The sequence below is a fragment of the Stegodyphus dumicola genome, chromosome X2 (assembly GCF_044657685.1).
Source record: "Stegodyphus dumicola isolate Sdum_Otavi_A_Nest chromosome X2, ASM4465768v1".
NCBI lineage: Eukaryota > Metazoa > Arthropoda > Arachnida > Araneae > Eresidae > Stegodyphus > Stegodyphus dumicola.
The window spans coordinates 151928165-151950810 of NC_140781.1; the positions used below are offsets into that span (position 1 = coordinate 151928165).

At 32.8% G+C, this 22646-nt stretch overlaps 1 pseudogene across 11 annotated transcripts in view; it reads left to right on the top strand.

The window, feature by feature from the left end:
- Positions 1-22646, top strand: part of LOC118194988 (toll-like receptor Tollo pseudogene) — a 549242-nt pseudogene that overhangs the window by 105438 nt on the left and 421158 nt on the right. For all 11 annotated transcript variants that reach the window (XR_015039118.1, XR_015039121.1, XR_015039127.1 and 8 more), the window contains one exon: positions 14614-14684. The product of XR_015039118.1 is annotated as a toll-like receptor Tollo pseudogene, transcript variant X1 (transcript). The remainder of the gene's footprint in view (positions 1-14613; positions 14685-22646) is intronic.

The following is a 22646-nucleotide window of genomic DNA, read 5'->3' on the forward strand; positions in this document are numbered from 1 at the left end:
GAGCTCTGGTCGAATTACCGGTAGTCAGCTGTCTTAACTCCTCAGTATCTGTGGGTACATGCATTGCTTGAAAACGAAACAAATGTTATATTTTAGGCAATTGATTTAATTGTTTGAATTTTAATACTGATGTAGTTCATTGTGTGGTAATCAGCACAAAGTAGGCTTAAATCGAACGAAAACTCTAAAAAATGAATCTTTCGTCTCGGACTATTTATTCACCGCTTTATAGCTATTAAATTGATCTAGCTGCAAAACTTTAATCGTCGTAACGATAACTTAATAAAGCATTGACCCCTGATATGTTTGTTTTGATTGTAACAACATGTAGGCACCGGAAATAACTTTTCCTCGGTGAAAATTTTTAGATTTCAATCAAACGTAAAAAATTTCATTGCTTGCTAAACTCATAACTATTGCAGACAGACCTCATATTAAATAAAAACCGAATCTTAAACACAGTACCTCCTATCTCGAATCTGAATTCTGTTTTTTTTTTTAATAACTTAACCTTGCACGTTGAAACTAAATGTACTTACTAGTATCAACCAAAAAATAAGTTTACTTTATATGACATTAAGTAATCTCTAAATGATTGTTCAAGCTTCTGTTTTTTTATAAGATACGATTTTATAAAAGGATATTTCAGAAAGTATAATTAAAAAATCTCGTTTTGTTGAAAAACGGATTTTCATTATACTCCTTTCTAGAAATTATTTAAGACTAAATAATTCAAAGGGATAATTATATTAGAGATAAAATAATGGCTTCTTAAGGATTTTTAAGCTGTAGTAAAAGAAAGAGAAGCATCGGTTCGAAAAATTAAACATAAGGCTTAAAATACTTTTTAAGGAAGCCTGTAATTCCAAACCCATTTGCAGCAAAACAAGCTGGTTAATTTATTTAAATAAATCAATGTACTTGTGATTAACAGAATTCGAAATTGCAATAATTTCTTATAAACTAAGCATTTTTAGCAGCAATACTGCTGACCTTTGTCTTAAATTCTTGAAAATATGCTAGAACTATCGGACTTCAAATGCCCTGTAGAAGACAGAAAGCTTCAGGTTTTAATGCTTTTGGACTTGATTTATGCTACCGAAGAATACCAAACTCTATAAATTCTTGTAAATATAAAAAATTATTTCTTATAAATATTTTGTGATTAAAGAGACTTTCCGTTTTACGTATTCTTTGCACTTACTGTGTTTCTGGCTTCACATTTCATTTTCTGTTAAATATTGCGGAAATTATCACTTTCGCTAACTCCTTTCAGTCCTTAAAATTGTAATCATCAATTCTGTTACCTCCTGTACAGTTGTAATAGAGGTAACAGAATTGATAATTCTACAATAATAAGTAGCTTCGAGTTGAACTCCTGTACAACTCAAAGCTACCACAGAATACCTTAACAATGATCCCTAGTTATGGAAAATTTGTACACGTATTAAAAAATTTCATTTGGATTAAAAAGAAAACAAGATTGTAAGATTGTTTTAAGGATAAGTGGCTTTTCTTTATATAAAATAAGCTATAGTAAGAGCAAAAATACCACTTGTAAGTTTGATTTAGAACCAAAAACCGGAAGGCATGTTTGTTATATTATTAGAAAATTTAAATTCTTTAATGCCCGCACTATTTTCAGTTATTTCATTATTCGTGTTACTCGAATGAGATGTAAATTATTTAAGTTATTTTATCCTAGCTCGTTGCGTCATCATTAAAAGACACAAATATTAAAAAAGAAAAAAAAAAGTTACTTTTATCTATACTCATCAAATAGGTTTCTTCTGCTTTAATGTATTGTTTCACACACTGCTGCTACCGCATAGCATAACGATAGAAATCTTCTGTTTTTTTTTTAGCTGATTTATGTTCCTTAAAAAAAGGGAAAAGCTGATTCTGCTGACTGAAAATGAGTCCATCAGCCCTTTTTTTATTTCTAGAAACAGAAAAACAGTCCCAGTGAGCTAAATCCGGCGAAAAGAAGTTGTTCGAAAGCCGTTTCTCATTTTATCTCCCGTCAAACATTACTTGACGAAAAGCACATTGTGAGCTGAATCGGTTTTTTGGTGAAAGATCTAAACAAAGGAATACCGGTTTACATAAACCCGTTAAACAGAAATGTAGATTTTCATTTATAGTGTTTATCGCTTTTAGTAATTCATCGAGAAAAGTTGAAGCGTTCTTAGCTGAGCTCAAATTTTATTTTAAGCTAATCTCTGTTCATTCTTATGTCGAAGAAAGTATGGATTATTTTTCTTTGGCATAAAAAAAATTCATGCAGTTATAGTTGTGGTATTATGAATATCTGCTTTGTTTGCTTTTGTTACTGTTCTTAATGATAAATGCATTTAATTAATGATCATGTTTTACTTTTCATGCAGTACAATAAAGAGTCAGTACTGGCAGTGCCTGTTCTAAAATATTAATAGAGAAAAGAAATATCAGTTGCATACCTAATGCAACTCTCTGACGAATGTGGCATTTGCTTCAGCTAAAGAATGAAATGTGGTAAAAATTTGAAACTTTAGAAATCAAATGCCAGCGTTTAAGTGAAAAGAAATATCTAAGAAGCATAATTTTGAATGTGGGTCTATTTGTAAGTATAGCTCTACATCTGTTTGTCAGATATAAGATGCCGATGTACTTCTTCGGGGAAGTGTAAAAAAAATTATCATACTGAAATCAGTATTCGTTTGAAGGACATTTTGAAAACAATTCATTAATATTTCTGCGGTCTCTTCTGATCCTCTTGGAGAAGCTGGCGTGAGGACCTATAAACCCGTTTGAAATTATTCAGAAAACTAAAGACAGGTAAAGAAATTTCGCAATGTCTAGTATTAACGTTACTTTAATTTAAAACAAAATTTTTCAAATTTCTAAAAAACAAATGCTTTGAATTAATAACGTTTTACTAGTGAAAATACCTAAGCCTGTTTCTCAGTAAAATCTGTGACTGATATTTATGAAATTTCTGTAAAATCGACTGAATTCGTTAATAGATAGTTTTTGCTTTGAAGCTAAATACGTAAAAAAAAATTAAGAAAAAATTCTTTAAAAAAAATATATGTAAGCTAAAAGTCTATACCTTAATTCCACATATTCAAGCTTTTCTACTGCATTGATTAGCCTCCAGTTTAGGGTGAGATATATCTGTCGCAGAACTCAACTCAAAGTTGAGTAAGGGAAACTAGTACAAGCGCCTGGCCCCAGCCACCACCCCAAGCTCTTATTGGACACGACTTCTGATGTCATACAGTGACGAAAAGAATTCTCCGCGGCATTATTGTGCGCCAAAAGCTTGAACCCGAGGTCATTTTAGCGCTGAAACAGGCGAAGCGATGGGCGATGATAGAATAATTTGCCATATTTGCGAAAAATTACAAAAATAAAAAGCAGCTTAAGAAATATATTGTTAATATACATAGTATTAGAAAAAAGGTGCAAATCGATGTACAGTCGATAACCGTTTAGTCATTAGATGAATATCGAAGTCATTTGACAATAAACACTGTTTATAAAATATAAAAGTTAAGAAACAAAACAATAATGCATAAAAAAACAGCATGATAACTCCAATTGACAAAGTCAAATAAACGCTATTATTAGTGCTTTAAAAATATATTATCACTTTACCTTATTTTTAACCATAAATAAGAGAAATGAATGCCTAGAATTAGAAAGTGAAAAATTAATCTGACTACGAACAATTTTGATACCAAACAATAAATAAAAGGAAGGTTATTTTGTCAACAAACAGTTAATTTTTATCAAGCAATAACTAGCTTTTACATTTATATCACTTTTAAAAACACTGTTCTGCAAAATAAACCGCTAATTCATGAAAACTGCGGCAGACATTATTTACACAGTAAGAGTTCAGTGCTTGACATTGCTGACGAAGCAAATCTTGTTAATGGTCTCCTGCTATATGAAATTATACAATATATTTCTTAAATATCAGTAAAGCGCTATGAATTGCATTGAATACAGATTGCTTAGTTAAACGATATTTACGCATTATAAAGTTTTATCTATTCCATTAACATGATTTAACAATTTATATAAAAAGTGCCGACATATTTTCTTATACTGTTAGGTTCGTTTTAATTGCAAATATTCTGTTACATTGTACAAATTCACATTAACACAGGACATAAACAAATCCAAAGTAGTTATAAGTTTCCCTTGACATAACTCAAAAGAAACAGATAATGAAATCTTTTCAGCTTGACGTCATAAACGGCAACCAATAGAAACAGGGGTGGTGGCTGGGGCCAGGCGCTTGTGAAACTAGTACTGTCACCTAAAAGATGGCAAAGGCCTAAAACAGCCATGCAGACAACCCTTCTCTCTTGACCACGGTAAATTTCGCGCTCTTGATTTGTTGTTACTATCAGACATGTGAAATAAAGCACAGCATATTTAAAAATTTATTGGTATTCACAGCTATTTCAGATAAAAGCTGAAAATAATTACAAGCTAAAGTTTCTGCCGCATTCGGTTAAACAAATACTTTTGTTACAAGTGAATATGTACCAGTTAAAAATCTGTCTGAGCTACTTAATCTGAAGACGTAATTTGCTGCCTTAATTGCATCCATATGCTGTCTTGCAAATACCAAGTTAACTTCCTAAAAGTGAAAAGTCGGAAAACCCCAGATGAAACTTACACACGCTTTAAGATTAATTTCCGATGGTGTGCTATAAAAATTTTACCAAAGAGCTCGTATTTCATCTTATAAAACCAAATATCAAGTTCTAATGAAAGTTTTTACTTTTTACAAAAACAGAAAATGTAAATAATGTTTGAACAAGAAAACATATCCAAATTAATCTCTAAACTTAAAAAAAAGTAATAAATAAAAATTTACAAATTATCAGAAATGATAATTCCTGTAGGATATCGATCATTAATGCCAGCTGTTGAAATTCCCAAATTTAAGAGCTGGTTTAAAAACACCCTTTTACATTCATCGTGCAAGCCCACCAGCGGCCGAGCGGTAAAGACGCTGAACACTGGTAGTTCGGTCCGAGGTTCGAATCCCGCGAACGGGCTGGCTGCATGGGTGTTTTCGTGATTTTCCCCATGTGTAACGTGTATACGAGCCAGTTTCCCTTAGAAAGTCCTCCACGAAGGCATCCCTCCCCTTAGGCAGATAGCCCTCGTGTGCTTTGCCAAAATTGAATAATCCATCCAATCCATTCATCGTGCAATGTATAGCTCCTCCATACAATGAGAGCCCGCTTGTAAACTGCCTACTACCCATACTGGCCGATTTTTAATATCCGGACGTCTGGATTTTTGTTAGTCCTACTTAATTTTCGTTGATTTTTAACTAATTGGTGACAAAGAACCAGTTAGTTAAAAATCTAGATTTATCAAGAAATCTTTCAAAATGATTAATAACAGTAAAGTTTTTCATCGAATCGCTTAAAGCTAATAGGAAACCACGCCAGATTACAGTTTTAGAAATATTTTGTAGAAGTTTGATTGCAGCTCTCGATTTCCTCCCTAATATAACGCTAATTCCATTGTAAAAAATGCAATCAAGTGATATTTTAATAGTTTTCGAAAATCCATGAACCATTAATTATGCAAGCCATGTATATAGAGGGTGGTTATAATTAAAGTTCCACTTTCAAGTGGTCATAAAAGGAAAACTACTGGACCAAATGCTATCAAACTTGATAATCGTGTAGAGGAGGTATTGGGAATTTATTTGCCGCGAAAAAAAGTTCAAAAACTCACCACCAGAGAAGAAATGGCGCTGTATGCAATATTGTTAAACAAAATAAGGGTCTGAATCTAACTTAACCTTTTGTTACACGGGTTTAACATGTTGTATACCATTAAGAAACATTGACTTAAACAAAATTACCATTTAAAGGCGATAAAAGTCGAGTGCGCCTCGTGTGATTAAAAACGTTTTAAATTGATGAATATATCAGTTTAAAACGTTTTTAATCATTTCTAAAACGAAACTATTTTGTGAGGTTATACAAAATCGCATTGGCTTGGAATTGGCATATAGCAGCACTGTTTCACTGTTTATGGTGATAATCTAAACAATATGGTGGACTTGAAAGATGCAATACACCGACATGTCCGTAACATTCCTCCTGATATGCTAAGAGCTGCTGTTCAGAATTTATTAATACGATTTAACTTGCTTTCGGAAAATGGTAGATGCTGCGTTGAACATGCTTTGTAACACGTTTAAGAAACGATTAAACACGTTTTAAAACGATGTCTTCAAGTTTTATTTCGTTTAATAATATTGCATACAGCGCCATATACCCCCTGGTGGTGAGTTTTTGAAATTTATTTTCGCGGAGAATAAATTCCCATGATTAAGATTAACAAGATCGATGGCATTTGGTCCTGTAGTTTTCCGTTTATGACCATTTCAAAGTGGAACTTTAATTGTAAATTCAGCGACAGTACTTTTTATCTCCAAACAAATTGAACAAAACGCTCGCAAGTTGGAAACAAATTTAACAAAGGGCTCGTATTAGCGTCCTAAAGCTCGCCACTGTTAACGCCTTGCTACAACAGTCTGGTAACTTGTACAAATTATAGATGCTCAAAAAATAAATTACCATTTGCTATGTTTCAGTCAAGCTGCGTTATCTTTCTTTTATTCCAGTTGCATGTTTCTGAAGTGAATAAAAAGAAAAGTCATATATGAAAAGGTGTAGCAACTTATATGTAGAAGAAATTACTTAAATTTAAAACGAAATCTTATTAATTTCGTTCGTACCATCGAAGGTTTCAGTACTACTTTTCATTTTCAAAATTTGCATGGATCTTTGTTACAACTGATTATATTACCTTATTGTTATATCGCTCTTTCATTTACTAAATACTGTAAAAAAGTAATAAATAAAAATAAGTAAATGAATAAATAATAAAATCGTTAAACAAAATACTTCTTACAAATACATTTTATTGCTTGAAAACATAATTTAAAGTAAACAGAAGAATAGGCATTATTTAATATTATATGGTTAATTTAGCATCTATTGCAACGCTAGTGCATGAAGTCTTTTTCAGCAGAACGTCGAATGTCCCACCACTTCACAGACTCAGTTTCTTCGCTTCCCCGATTCCCAAAAATCATTTCGTAGAATGTGGAGATTCGTTATTTCCCCAGTGCTATAAAAGTTGTTACCTTCTATTCAGTTCAACACTTTATTTAACTCTTCGTTAGCATCACTCCAATTGCTATTAATTGAACATATTTCCTCAATGAAATCCATTTTTTTACTATCTGCAAATTTAACGAGCTTTTAATTGTGTAGGCGTCATAAATTAATTATCTAATTACTTAAAAGACGTATCTCTTTTTTTCACTTTCTCATCTTTGTTGCTTTCAATCTATTAATTAATTTTGTCTTCTGAAATGTGATATAAATCTATTATTCGAATAAACATTATGCATAACATTCTGAAATTCGAAGTAGTTTATTGTAGGTCCATCAATATTTTGACCTTCGACTGAATATTCATCATAACGTTTAGCCACAATTTTCATGCAGGTGTCTGTAATTATTTAAGTAAAAGATCATGCATAATAACATTATTTCTATTTTGAATTTCAGACTAACTAAAATGTTTGATTTTTTGCTACGTTGTCAGTATCACAGATTTCCGTTTCACTGCCTTGGATATTTTTGAGCACTTTTTTCCAAGTTTCTGAAGCATTTTGAACTGATGGACACTGTTAGATACGTTTCTTCTATAAGCTCGCAAACGCATCCGCATGCGGGATTGGCGTTCTGAAATATCAGGCGTGCAGACACATTAAAGCCAAGGTATAAGACTTTAATTAATTATTGTCAATTGAAATCGCTGTATTAAAAACCAGATTTATTGCTGGGAAAGGAACGTGATAGTTACTTGAGGTTTCCTCTGTTTTCCCGTGCGATGTAAATAAAGGTTAATTTGCATTTCAAAGATAGTCACGAAGGCAACTTTCCCGATTAGCAGGTAACACTGTTGGGATTTTCTTCCACGAAATCATCCAATCGGACTTAATACCTAACTTTAATACCATCAAAGCGTACTTTGCAAAATCAAAGCATACATCAAAGCGTCTTGAGAACCATGCATATTGATTAAAACATGTGTGCATATTGCATGACATTCATGTACGAATGACGCTTAATTTATAGGTATTTCCCAACTTTCAAAAATACTGTATAGATTACGCTTTAGTTTATTTTAATTTTGATTTTTCTTTTTATCAAGAGATTTGCATCCAAGTTTGTGCATTTTTTTTAGTCCAAAGGGACAATTTGCCCTGAAGGACTATTAATTTCGTTTTGGCATTTTGCGTCGAAAAAGGCTGTATCACTTTTCAAATCTTTGCACCAACTATTATCGCCAAGTATTATATTTAAAGAAATTAAGCAATGAAGAATCTGCATGAATGTATGTATGTTTCTCGCATTGTGATAAAACAACGGTACCTAGAGCCATCAAAATTTGAATAACGTAGTCTTCCATAGAATCCGGGCATGTGGAAGCCCTAATTTGAATTTGAAATTTTCAGATTTCGTAACTTTTCAACGAATTTTTGATTAAAAAACTAAACGATTTCAAAATAAAACATTTTTACCTCAAGCGCGAAACTCTGCATCAGAAATTCGAAAGATATCCTCATTTTAAAATAAATTTGCGATATTGCTGTTGAAATGAATTTTATAGCTTGAGTACGTAGAACATGATATTTAATAAATAAAGGTAACACACAAAACGTTAAAAAAGCACCCCTTTGGACGTAATTTAAAATCTGAAACATTTCAGATTTTTTTTTTTTCGATATCAAGTACCGTCTGAGAGTTCTTAGAGCAAAATTTTTTGTACTGATCACGGAGTTTAATAGAAGATGAGAAGTAAGTATCGAGCAAACAGTTCCTAAATCCACTGGAAGGTGGGGGGGGGCATTCTATTTTTGTAAGCCTATCCGAAAGCTTTATCGAAAGAAACATTTTCTCCTCCCGTTATTTGAACTCTTTGTTGTGTAAAAGACAATGTGCATTACTCAACTGATTTGAAGACTGAATAAAACACGACTGTAAGCATTTCGCGTTAGATGGAGATCTCTTTTCGAGAAAACAAACATGCACAAATCTAATCCTACAGGCAAAACTATTTGCACGTCCTGTGTTAGCTGTGGTTGTAAACACGTACTTTCCAGTGCTTTCAACGGGGACCTCTTTTCCTATGTCCTTTCAGATCTTTCACTCAAGCGTTTGTTTCCAGCTACATAGGACTGATAGATAGGTACGATATCGCTAACAGCATCGTTTCCATTCTCGCTGAAACCTAGTTCTTTTATAGCCTCCCTCTTATCTTTTAACTGTAACCGAGTCTCGTGGTTATCGCTGCCCTGCTGCAGGCGGCGTGTTTTCTCGTGCCTCGGGCAACACTAAAAAAAGGATTTTTTTTTATTCTTCTTTTCTCCCTTGTATTCCTCTAAATACCTGTGAGATTCTTTTGTTTTCCTTCGAAGATAAGGATTAGGAGATGAAAAGACGTATAAAATAATTGAACATATTAATTTTGGGAAGTACTTATCTACGACAATTTTTCACTTCGAAATTATTATTGGTCTGACAGTATTTTGGAAGTATGGATAATTTTTGATAATTGACTGAAATAAAACTTTGTATGATAAACATTCAATATATATTATTTAGTTCGTGAATTTCTGTTTTACTGGGAATGAGGACTATCCCTGGTTCGGGAATACAGTTTTTTGCATTAATTTACTGTATCATAGCTTGGAAACTGTAATTACTAACTGAGCTTTTCCCAATGGCTAATCCACATAAGATTCAGTTTCCCTTAGAAAACTGCCCACCAGTGGTAGAGCAGTAATTCGCTAAACGCTGGTAGTTCGACTTGGGTTCGATTCAGAAGGAACGGGCTGGCTGTATGGTTGTTTTGCCGGCTTATCTTGTGTAGCTAGCCATACAGATTCCTCGACGAAGGCCTTGGGCAAATAGCCCTAATACGCTTTGCCAAATTCCATGACATAAACAAAATTATCTACGAACTATTTATTGTCTTGTAAAAAAATAAAAAAATAGCTTAACAATGTTACGTAAAGTACGTAGATAAATGGCAATATTTGAGTTGAAGTCCATTTCATATTAGTACAGCAGATTACATTTCTTATGTAAATAGCTCTGTAGTCAAACTTTACTGCAGTTATTGGATGTATTCTATTTCCATTTGTTTTTATGTCTTGTTCTTTAATTTATTATTAGTTAATACTCTTTGATATGAATCGTGGAATCGGATACTATTTAATTTTTCACGTTTTAAATTGCATAAGATTTATCGATGGAAGAAATGTTCTTCTTTAGAGAATGAGAAGAGTTTATTATTATTATTATATTAATAAGTAATTTCGACTATAACCATTGCTCCGATTAATGTACAAGTACAAAGCAAAGTTTAGCATGAAGTTTGTCGCTTTAATTATTCAATAAATTAAATCTAGACAATACCTGTGTATGGCTGGAAATATTTACGAGAAATCCAAAGTGACATGAATTCCAGACTTATTTGATCACCATATAGTAACACATTTTTTTATTACGATAGTACACCAGTCTGTTTTTAAGCGGGAATAAAGTCGAACATTTGGAGAGCTATCCGACTTCTGCATTGTTTAGAACGTACGGAACATTACATGTTTTTTTTTTTTATCTTTGTTGCCACTGGTATGATTACAAAAAAGAACGTTCTTATTTGCGATGATGAGGCAAATAAATCGAACATACTTCTAAATTGTTTAATGTGAAATTTGTTTAATCGATTATGGCAAAGAACGCGAAGGTTCTCTGTCTAAGATGAGAAAAAATTAAGTACGAAATGAAAAAAATAGCATAACAACAGAAAGAAGCAGCAGAATATACCACAAGATTAATCAGGGCATGGTATGGTACTGCTTACACATATACTCATCATGATGTAACTTTGGCAATGTAGGTAAGGGATGAACTAAAGCGGTGCATACACTACATCTTAGTGGAAACTTTATTGAATCGCTATTCAATAAAGTTTCCACTAAGATGTAGTGTATTGTTTTGACCACATTGTTTTGACTATCATCGAATTGCTTTCTCAGGGCGAAGAACAAGAAGTTCCTACATAAAGTCCCACAGACAGCATATGAAAGATTTTATCGAAGGTCATATTATTGAAAATCTGGAAAAAGTTTGATAGGTGACTAGTGTGGCCGAGGAGTTACACAGTACTATAACGTAGGCGAAGCTTGGCCCACCTAACTGTTCGAAGGACAGTCACAATGGCTAGAGGAGTTGCACAGTAATGTGTCACGAGCTTGGATGGCATTTCAAATGACAGGAATAGCTATCTGAAGATTTGATAATGTTTGTTCACTAGCAGTCATGACGAGGGAGAATCGGTACATTTTCCTACGGATAAGAGTTCAACAACAGGCAGCTTGTAAAATTGCAAAAAACATGCAATCCACTCTAAAATCACGTTTTATTGTAGCCGGGGAACTACACACGGGTGGTTTGTTCGCTCAACGGCAAATACGGTATATGCTATTGACGACTTCCAGTTCGGACGAGTCAACAGCATTTGCCGTATGGACTTCCATCTAGCTGTTCCCGAGGTTTAACTATTTGGAGAGAGGGTCATGTATGCACATTCCTCTAACACATCGTTCAAAGGACAACAGTTTGAAAGTAGCGAAATATTCGTTTCAGAAAGTATAATACACTGTCTCTATGTGAAGCTATATGTCTTTCATAGAAATTCAGTCCTACTTTAAGGCCGTGAATGTCGATACAAATCGATATTCGTTTTTTACACTCTTCAATTACGGATTGCTGTGGGATATGAGTTCCTCTTCATGAACAGCGCTATATTTTATGATACAACGGCTGATATTGAGCTGTTAGAGATCGAAGATAAGTATGGATTGGCTTTGAATGTTTGAAACTTTGTTGGTATTTTGGCTTTCAATAGGTGAAATTTATATGAATTGGCTTGAAGGTCTCTGAGCCTTAAATAGACTTAAAGACGCGTGGAATGTTCTCGGGAGATGCCTCGCAGCACTTCTCTAATATCCAGCGACAATTCCACACTTACGATCGGCGAATTCCTCTTGTAGCATTTCAGACGCGCAATCAAGTTTAGTCATAATCCTTACACGATGCAAGAGCTCATCGATGACTTAATATGAAGTCATTCTTAATATGAATGGGCAGACAGTTCACTTTCTTCATCTCAGTTAAAGGTCGGTAATATCCCTTATTGAAGATCTTTCTTGCCTGCTTCCACTTACGTGGATATTTGTTATCTTCTCTCCTGCTTCCCTTTGAACAAGTTTATGAATGAAGACCCTTTGCATCACTTGGATTAACTTCTTGGCCGGTGATATTCAGCTTATTAATTTAAGTACAACGGTTTCATTGAATTAATTAACTATAAACAGCTTCCGAAAATCATATGAAAAGAGAATCTAGAACAAACTACCACTCTTCAAGTAATGAGCCTAGAGTTTTTACTGAACATATGATTATTTAGGATTTTGTTTATATTCTACTAATTTAAAATGTTCATAACAGCGCGGTTTTAATGTGCAAAAAATGTGGACATTAGTGAATTGCGTCAGTTCCAGTTTATCCAAAAAAATTTACCTTTATAAAAACTCTGCACTTAAACTAGTGTCTTTGAGTTCTATTCTTGTCACGTTCAGCAAAGGAATTTCACTGTAGAAAAATTCTGGCATTATCTTTTCGAGGTACTATTCGAGATGAAAGATTCGTTAAACATAATCATTATTCTAAAAGAACTTTATCAAAGCTGTAATTCAGGCTCACATCGTCATTAATTTGATTCTGTTCAGCAAAGCTTTAAATCGCCGGAACGTGACAAGTTGAAAGACAGCCGTCCACAAATGCAGATCGTTACAGAATAAGAGTTTTCTTTCGTTGACATTTCTTTTAATTAGGACTGGGCATGGTCTGAAACGGATAGCGTTATCGCGACATCAAACTACAAACACCTGTAGGTTTAACGAAGCTGAAATACCCCGTGTACAATACACGGTAGCACACGCCTCCTTTCGATGTTGTTACGGAGAAAAGATTCAAACTGCTAAGCATATTATTTTTCGTTTTTATCTGACCTTTTTTTTAATTGTATCTGGATACTTCGAAGCAAAATTGATTGGAGTTCTATTTAAAGGTACATCGTTAAAAATACTGAGCGTACTACACGATTATTGTGGCAATACATTTAAAACTGTTATCGGTAAATGCAGCAATTCAAATATTAGCGTAATATAGTTAATTTTTATGGTTGTGTCAAGTTTTTCATTTCAGTTCAGCTCAGTCAGGCCTTTTAAAATATGTTTTATGTATGCAGTTTCTACAATAAAGCTCAAAAGTTTTCAATTCGCTTACAGCATTTGATGAGTGTTTTGTTTAATTAACTTAACAGGAAAAAGCCTTTCAATTTCAATCGTGTACTTTTAAATGTGGAATGCTTATGTAACTGAGAAACTAATGCTTTCGACATTTCAGTAATTTTGAAATCAAAAATGAATATAAATTTTAAATGGCTTGTGTAAGAATTTTTAGAATTTTTTATAGAAATCACAAGCTTAGGTATTAGGAATTAACTCAATATAAAGTTTTATATTTCTGGCAGAAACAATTCATTCCTAATTTAAATCCCTATCCTTTATAAAAGTTTAATGAAAAGCAAAAGCGTAACAATTTTTGGCAACTGATTTTATTGCCATAGACGGATTTTTACCACTTTACAAAAATTATCCATTAGATTATGGCAGAGCACACGAAGGACTACCTTGCCTAAGCAAAGGGATGTCTTCTTGGAGAACTTTCTAAGAGTCGTATTCATGTTACACATGAGAGAAAACACGAAAACGCCCATGTAGCCATTCCATTTGTAGGGATTTAAATTCTGTTTCAAACTAATAGTGTTCAGTAGTTTTATCTTTTTGGCACTGTGCCTTTATGAAAATACAGCAAATAACAAGTTTAAGTAGTTATATTTTCATTTATTTTCAACCAGATTACTTATACCTTCAAATTTTGTACTATCTTGACAAGATAGTCTTAAAACTATAGTTGTTAATGAGGAGATTCATTTCATGCATTTTTTAATTTCAGTTAACTCCCGATTAATCACGATTAGGACGGCGTCCTTAGTTAATTCAAAATCGCGGTTAATAATAATTAAAAAATGCACATCTAAGAGGAATAATGCATATTGTACTTAACAGAAAAATAATACTAACAATTTACCTGCTGTAAAAATTTGTAATGAAAAATAGATCCATATAAATTAAAGTGGTAATCACAGCAGGAGTGTAAACTGTAAATAACGGAAAAATCAACATCATTAAGATTGAAGATCTAAGTAGCATTTTAATAGCGTTCTTTTTCAATATTTATAGGGGGGAAATGAAGATATATTATATAAAGATAATTAAACAGTGATAGGATTTGATGAAGAGTATGTCTGATAGCTAATGAGTTTATAATTTATTATATGTTATTTAATTATCTAATTTTTGTCTTCTTTCAGGAAGTGTCATCATTCGCGCTGACGAAGGATCGGTGTAGCGACGCTAGTACTTTTACTTAAAGAAACTACAGGTAAAGTAATGCATGCTTTAGGGGAATTTTTTCTTTTACGGGCTTTTATATATCTGGAAATATGTTAACTTCTATGAAATCGTAACTTGTATTATATATCGTTTTCATAACTAAATCTTGCTACGGAAATAAAAATAAATGTTTTTGAGTAGAATAATTCAAATCCTGCAATGAATAAAAACTTATTAGCATTAATAAATACTTATGGGCATTCTAAAATTTTTAAAAAACTAAATGGACCTTTTTTAGTATTTAAAGAAAAAATTTGAATCTTACTTTAATACTTGAAGTACACTTGTAGTACTTAAAGTAAGAATTAACTGATGTAATTCATAAAAAAATTGTTTGATTGGTTAGATAAGGAGGAAACTTATATCACTTTTCTTTGCTTGGAGAAGGATTCTTTCATTATGAATTTCAGAGAGTAACTGCTTCAAGTATTCATTAAACACGGTAGGAGTTACTGCTTCAAGTATTCATTAAACACAAGGGCTATATGCAGCCTGCCTGTCTTGCGAAGAAGGTGCCAGTGTTTGTCGGCTTTAACCAGTTGGCTGTGGATAGATCCGAGAGAAATGAATTGTAACAGAAACTCATGTAGTCATTCTCACTTTTCACACTACTTGTTTCGAAACCTCAGGGTTGCGAATTAAACATTTTAAAATAAAATTAAGTTCAATTTTAATTTTTTTAACATGAAAAGGGAAATACATATTTTTCCACCTAATGAACAATTGTTTTTCAAAATTAAACCATTGAAATGGCAATGCCATCAGATAAAAGTCGAAATTACAATTTTATCTCGCTTTCGAATTCCAGCTTTATGAATTTATTGGTAGGAAAACGAACTACTTCGCAAATGCGGAGTTTTCCTGTACAATAAAACTGAACCAATCTTACTAATGTATGGAAGAGAAGCAAGTGAATTTCAAGCTCAAATTAAAGAGTGCAGCGAATTTATTAAATTTTATTAGATTACGGCTATTTGCATTACAGGAAGGCATTTGTAGGCAGTTTTCTAAAGGTTAGGTTATCTGAATACGGCAAAGCACACGAAGTCTAACTTCCCTTCTGAGAGGACTTTCTCAGGAGAACTGGCTCTTATTCACGTTGCACAAAGGTAAACCACTAAAACCAGCTATGCAACCAAAAGGTTCGCCTAAGATCGAACCTGGATCGAACTACTAGTATTCAGCGGTCCTAAACTTTCGCTAGTGGAGGGACTCCAGTTCTCATAGGAAGTCTTTCATGAAGATAGATGGCAAGGCAGATAGATGTGGAATGCTTTGGTGAAATCAGTTGTATACTTATCTATCATTATTGTGTCTCCAAATGATCGTAATCATTTAGCATATTAAAATTAAATAGTAGACTTCTGTAATCCAATGTTATTAATGTATTTTTTTCTAACTATCATGAATCATGAATTATCCAATTGCATTAATAAGGAATATTTTACTCATTTGGTAAATAAAGTGATTCAGGATGAAGAAGATAATTGTGAAAGCGAAAATGAATGTGTTTTTTCTGCGAGTATTGCAATGACATTAAAATTTTAGAATAACATTGCATTTCCCCAATTATATTGTGTTATAAAGGCTTTGTTTTAATAATTCGTTCCTCATTACGCATAAATGTTCTACAATGCTTGGTGGTTATTTAGCTACTAGTCTATCTATTTTAATGTCTATTTAATAAAATGAGAACTGAAGTCTGGAATATCTCCTCCAAATGTTTCCTTTAACGTAGATTAATTGCACTTTTCCTGTTTTCCCCAGCAACGTGTAATCAGTAATCTACTTTCATGGCAATTAACTAGGAATAATTTTATAACACGCAGCCCTGCCTAAACTTACGATGTAGAGAGAATATTTTGTTGTTGTTTTACAACCCTTGCTTGTTATTTTAAATTTGCTTGAATATTAGAAGGGCTATTTTGTTAAATCCTAATATTTTACTTTGATATTAATATATGTCTGTATACTGCTGTTCTGTGTTAGTGTTTCTGTAGAAATGACATTAGAGCCTTAGTTAAGAAGTAACAGTAGTTCCTCGTTCTTCGAAGTGCGTATCTGCGGGCTTATGATTATTTGCATGGATTACAAGTTCAGGTTTTGGCTCTTTTACGTACTGATATCAAGTTTATAAAGGAAGATTTTAATTTAGTGAACAAAACCATTTGTATTCCTGTAAGATACTCTGAAAGTTTAATCAAATTTGGTGCTTTTCTACAAAATGTACCCCGTCGCTGTAACGCTGCGGAAACAATCTACAAACTAAACGGCACCAGCCACGTCCAGCATATGTCGTTGAAGATCCTCAAAACGCATGCCGGCGCGAAGACTAATTGGACTGCCCCTCGACGATTGTTCTGGAAGTCCTCCGACAATGAGCCAGCCCTTCTACGGTTTCGTGGCCTTTGATTAATGAATGCGAATGTGACAATGTCCTTTCACTTCGGGGCCCCAAACTAACTTTGCGCTCGATGTGTATGCATGCATACGAAAGCTATTTTGGAAGAAGTCTGAAGCAACACCAATATCTCCCGATACTGAAGCAGTTCATTTTGCAGCTTGTCATAACACTGATTTCCAAAATTAATTCTAGCCGCTGCACAAAATCGATGGAAATCCCACCAATACTTTTCCTTCTGTTTCTGTTATGATTCCGCATTCGCAACATTTAAATTATTACTAATAATGAGACAATAACAGCAGTTGTGTACAGTCACATGCAGTCACCCAGTTTTTTAATCGCTTTCCTTTCATTTTCATAACGTGTTTCTTTTTCATAACGTAATATGAATAATTACGTTGAGTTTTGTGAGTGTTATTTTCATTTTTAAAATGAAACGAATTTTCGCCGAGCAAGATACAACGTTGCTTAATTACATTATTATGTAAGTACTGTTATCTGTTTAAAAATACGTACGAGGAATCTTCTCATTTAGTGATTTTGTTATTCAGACCGCGTAACAAAGTCATTAATGCTGCGAGTCCGCTCAAATTATGAGATTCACTTTTCGCGCTAGCATTTTATTTGTTTATTTTAATAACTTAAATATTTCGTCTAATTAAGGTTTCTTACATTTTTCATTTTAATATAATTTCTAAATTTCTTTTTTTTAATTAAATTTACGTTGCGCTCATTATTATTTTACGTTTTACTTCTAATTTTATTTTTTCGTGTGGAGTTTGTTCATTAATATTTAACTTCGTTTTCTGGCAACAAAGAAATTTAAAAGGTTCATTTTGGAGAGATTTCACTTTTAAATTTTGGCTTAAATATGTATCTTTATTTTACCACTTTTTATTTTGTGCGTACGTTTATATTTACACATGTAATACAATGAGAATACAATGAGACTTCCATATGTAATTACTAAGAAGATTTTCACTTTGACTAGTTTTGACATTTCATATCGAATATAGAAAATTTTATGCATTTTTTAGTAATATATCCTAATACTAACTAAACAATTTCATTACACTTTCTCTCATTCATAATTAATTTGAACTGTATTAGTTTCGCGTAAACTAAGATACTAAAGTAATGTTTTGATAAAGCAAGAGAAGAAATTTATATTGCTTTTGTAGAGTAAAATAGAGAATAATTATGTGGTTACAGAAACTACAGATTTTATTTGAAGAATTTTAATGTATAAAATGAGTACGCCTGAAATCAAACTATTTTAGAAACATTTGATTCTAGCAAATCATTTTTATAAAAATAATTCTAATTTATTTTTCTTGTTATAAGGTACTTCTCCCGCCTTGTTAGCATGCATGCCTTCGTGGTGTAGTGGCCAGCACGCTCGTCGCGTATTCGAATGTAATGAAAGTCCGTGGTTCGAGTTCCGCCCTGGACATTGCTCATTTTTCACACCTCCTGCTTCGAAATAACATTATGTCTCTACTATAACGCCCGAATTAAAAGGGTGGTGGTTGATGATTCTTGACTACCAGGATTTGGCAACTGGGTTCCCTAATCCCCAGTCGCCCTTTAAAAGGGGGAGTATATAACGTATTTCTCTCGCCTTCTTAGCATGTCTTCGTGGTGTAGTGATCAGCACGCTCGGCGTGTATTCGAGAGGTCCGTGGTTCGAATCCCGGCGAGGGCATTGTTCATTTTTCACGTTTTCTGCTTAAAAATAACCTAATGAACCTATATTGTATTAAACATACGAAAGGGTTTCTTTCTTAAAATGCGAGTTTCAAATAGAGATTCTTGCAAAGACGTTGTTAGAATTTATGTTAAGATCAAAACAAGACATACTTATGGAAAGTTGTCTGTCCCACAAAATAATATTGAATCAATGTTATGTAGAAGACGCCTGTAAATATAGAATTAGTTGTATAAACTAGAGGATTGAAAATATGATTGGCAACAAATATATGCGGAGAATATAGACTTGAACTTTATTTTTATACTATAATTATTTTAATATAATTGCATTATTATCTTCTTGAAACATAATAACTTTATTTTCTCTGGCACCTAAATAGCATTTTGCGCATTTGCCATAAATGCATAAGCCAAACTTCATGAACTTCGTCATCCGAAAAAGGATAAAATTACCTACATGCATTGCATAATGCTAATTAAACGCTTCGTTTTACATTACTCCAGTTCCTATAGCTAATTTTTATCCTATTTTTGATTAAATTTAGTGCTTTATTTAGAAAATCGTACAAAATGCAAGTTCTTTTAGCGCTGTTTAAAAAGTCACATTAAACGTCTTTTCGGAAATCCTGAATGATCTCTAATGAAAGTGTGCTTCATTAGAAATCTTTCACGATTTCTATAGAACTACTTTTTTGAACGATTTATTTTAAGGAAATAAATAACTCTTTTTAAGAGAATCAGGTCAAATTTATTTTTTTAGTCTTGGTAAGATATAGCGACTTAAAAACAGCCTGTTTTATGTGATCTAAGTTTAGCTCTCTGCAATCGGAAGGAAAAAAAATCCTTTTTCATCTTCCCGAAATCGAATTCTGGAAAAGTCTTAATAATTAGAACCTTTTCAAATTTGTCATTTATCTTATAACAAAATCAGTTCAACATGACTTTTTTCTTAATAGCCGTACCTAATTCTGTAGAACTCGAATACTTGAGTTATTTTAGCTTAAACTTGAGTTATTTTAGCTTAAAATGCACATTAATTTTTTCCAAAAATGAGTATATTTGCTTTTATTCCTTACTGCCATTTGAATTAGCCAATCCACTTTACCTTTCTCCTTTACTTCCTAAATTGAGTATATTTCTTTTTAGTATTATTCAATAGAGATTTTGAGTTTCCTTTCATATTTTCTTTGATTCAAAAAGCTCACCAGTGGCTGAACGGATAAGACCGCTGATCTGTGGTAGTTCGTCCCGGGTTCAAATCACAGCGAACGGGTTGACTGCTTGAGCATTTTCGGGATTTTTCCATATGTAGTGCAAAATATGAGCGATTTTCCCTTAGCCTTCACAGAGGTATCCTATCCCTAATGTTCTTTGCCGTAATCTGATAAAGAAACTATTGATTAAGGATTCTTGTGATGCAGTTTTGTTTCTGAAAAATGAATTTGGTCTTCAGTGATCGTTTAAATAACTAATGGAATAAAAACTTCCGTTTCAATATTTTCACATATATGCTTCCTTATTCAATAATTTCACATGTATTCCCGACTGCCTTATTTATTAAATCTAAACCGTAATTTTTGAGTTATAGTTTTAAAGAGGTTTTTAGTATTTGACCAATAAGGTATTTTTACTTCATCAGTACAGTGACACCTACGCAGTATATTTACCCAGCATATCAACTTCTTTCGTACAGTTTATTAAATATCAAATTTATTGTTAAGCAGGATTAACCTAAAAGGAGGACTGTCTTGTTGAATTATCACAGAATCTAAATCGATGTACTATATGAAAATTTAATTTTTAATTCCTTTTATCTTTGATCTTTTAATTTGTACTTCTGAATTGCATTCTACAAAATAATTTTAACCTGGCTTCCAATTGATTTTATTATAGTTTCCACTCCTTGATAAAAGTAAACCAAAATGAATTGATACCAGTTGAGATTCGCCAAGAAAACAGACTGAATTTTAAATTTATCAGAAATGTCATTGCTACGGCCATTTACAAGCATGCAGAACTGAGATGCTGCTGTTTCGCGGACAGCTAAAGATGGAGCTACAAACCTACAAGTAAAGGAGTGGTGATGTCGAAATTAAAAATTACACCGTTATTCATTGTGTACATTTCAACTCGATTTTAATCCCCCGGGAAGTAACTTTCATCAACCGCTCTCTTGGAAGGAGGGATGGATATTATTTGAATTTTTCAAGCCTCGAGGTATTATTAAAAGCATTACTCGACGCTGAAACTCTGAATAATCCTTCAACTTGATATAATATTCAGAGAGGTGGATTTTAATAAGTCTCCAGCCCATGTGACTCCGGATAGAATATTTAATTTTGAAATTTCGAGAATTCTCTCTGAATATATTGTGTCAAGATAAACGTTTTGTGAGGTGAGCTGGAGATTGGAGGAATTCGTAATGGGGAAGAAGAGAGCGAAAAGGGATTCATTGTGGTTAGATCTGGGCTTGTAGGGCATAGTGAGGATGCCAGAGGCAGTATAGATCTGCATTTTAATAAATAATAAGATATAGCGTTAACAGTGGCGGGTGTTACATGTATTCCTTAAATTTTTTTAGTGGCTGTTTTCTTGCTGTTGTTCCGTACTAAGTTATCTGAATTACTGCATGTAATGAAGTGCTTGCTGAACTAATCAATTATTTATCGGATGCGATATTTATATGTGACTTTGCGAAATATACTTGGTTTGATGAGCTTCTTGTTCCAAAGATGCATTTACACTTTTAGTGCATTAGCTTTTTTTGTTAGAGAACTTTCTTGCCGTTGATTGTATGCATGCGCTTCCGCGTGATATATTAGATATATTAGAGTCTTTCAAACCAAACTGCATATTTTTTCCCAAATAATAGTAATTTAACTCAAAAATATTAGAATCAAAGATTGAGTTTGCTACTCACATATATATATTAAATACAAATTAATAATAGTTTATTAAATAATAAGAATTTTCATAGTAAGTGTCATGCGTATTTTAGCTTTTTTTTTTATTATTATTTTATTTTTTTATTGTAAATTTGATGTGATTGTGAATCTAGAGTTACCCCATTTTTCCCTATTTTTTGCGTAATAATGTTTTTTCGTTTAGTATTTTTGAATTTTTGTATTTTCTTTCGAGTTTGAATTCGCGTTGCGGTATATTTTTGACTGTTTGAGAATGGGGTTAGTTTTTGTAAAAATATGTTTGTATATTATTTTTAATTTTTCACTCAAGTAGTGAGGAAGAACGAAAGACGTATTAGGAACTACTTTATTATTCTTGTTTAATGTGTAAATTAATTACCTCTAAACGAGTCTAGTTGAAACATTAAACTATGAGTAATTAATCTACAATTTCTATTTCCTTGGTTTTTTTTTATTATTAATGCTCATTTTAAGATGATATTAAAGAAAAAATGACTAAACTTTGCTTTAATTGCTAAAACCTTTTACCATTTTTTCCGTTATAATAGCATTTTCAATTTATAGGAGAGTATAACCTTTTTTTATAAAATAACTTTTATCCTTCATAATAGCTTTTTCACGCGTAACCTTTTTCTAGAAAATAATTGTTACTATGTAATATACACTGAAGAGACAAAAGTCATGGGATACCTCCTAATATTTTGTAGGTCCTACTTTTGCCCGGCGAAGTGCAGCAACTCGACGTGGCATGGACTCAACAAGTCGTTGGAAGTTCCCTGCAGGAATATTGAGCCATGCTGCCTTTATAGACGTCCATAATTGTGAAAGTGTTGACGGTGCAGGGTTTTGGGCACGAACTGACCTCTCGATGATGTCCCATAAATGTTCGATGGGATTCATGTCGGGCGATCTA